The following is a 948-nucleotide window of genomic DNA, read 5'->3' as shown; positions in this document are numbered from 1 at the left end:
ATTTCACAGAAATATTCTCCTGTATTTATATCAAGTACATACTATTTGTGTAATTTCAGCTACACTGTAAATAAACTGTCGTTACTTGAAATTAAATTAAATAAAACATCATGTAGTAAAAAGTAACAATTTGTTTAAATATATTCATTTCTTACCAATTAATTTTTTTCTCAACGCTCTTTCATCAAATGTAATTCAGTTCAATTTGTAATACTATATATCATAATACTTTCATTGTTGGAAATAAGTTAAATATGTTCTAAACAAAGATGCTATTCCAAATATGTTTTCAACTTATTTTATTCTTGACGTTTGGTCTTTCAAAACACATATGTTGCTCAATAGCTTTCTCAAGAACTGTCGTGTCATGTGGTGGAACCTGTAATGAAACAAAAATTATATCATTAGGATGATTGATCAATTCAAGTAGACCAATATATTGTTGATAAATGGGTAAATTATTATAAACATCTCAAACATTAACGCTACTGCAAGTAATTTGGCGATTCTCCACAATTTAAGAATAAAGTTATAGCGTGTCCAACCTGTGATATAAGTTCTTCTATCGTAACTATCTGAGAATAATGCAGAGAACAGTGGGTCATTTTCAATAACATTTTCTATTGTTATCTTACTCAGTTGTATCAATTCTTGATGACTAAGTTGTTTTAGACTTTGTTTCATCAAATCACAATTCTTTTCAAGAAACTCTTATTGCATCTCATAATTGAGAGTTTTCTGCAATGTCCATATTATATCGTTTACGATGCTTATTTATTTATCTCTGTCTTCCATGTTAAATATTAGGTTAGGGAATAAGTTCGTAGCGTTTTTATCAAAGACTTTTATTTAAACAAAAATCAATAGTTATAACAATAAATTAATCAATTATGTATTCGCTGCTGCTGTTTACGGCCTCCTCCCACCTCTCGACCAATTTGTCGATGC

The 948-nt window shown here is 28.8% G+C and overlaps 1 long non-coding RNA gene across 1 annotated transcript; it reads right to left on the bottom strand.

Annotated features, from left to right (window-relative positions):
• Window positions 1-305: 305 nt before the first annotated feature.
• On the bottom strand, window positions 306-599 carry LOC106749849. The gene is made up of 2 exons (XR_001374886.1): window positions 546-599; window positions 306-379 (listed from the first exon to the last, which is right to left on the bottom strand). It is a non-coding gene; the product is annotated as an uncharacterized LOC106749849 (long non-coding RNA).
• Between the last annotated feature and the right edge of the window lie 349 nt (window positions 600-948).

This window comes from Dinoponera quadriceps, unplaced genomic scaffold, assembly GCF_001313825.1.
Source record: "Dinoponera quadriceps isolate SergipeBrazil2010 unplaced genomic scaffold, ASM131382v1 scaffold4534, whole genome shotgun sequence".
Taxonomy (NCBI): Eukaryota; Metazoa; Arthropoda; class Insecta; order Hymenoptera; family Formicidae; genus Dinoponera; species Dinoponera quadriceps.
The sequence above is the reverse complement of the archived record's forward strand: the minus strand, read 5'-3'. Positions and strand labels throughout refer to the sequence as shown.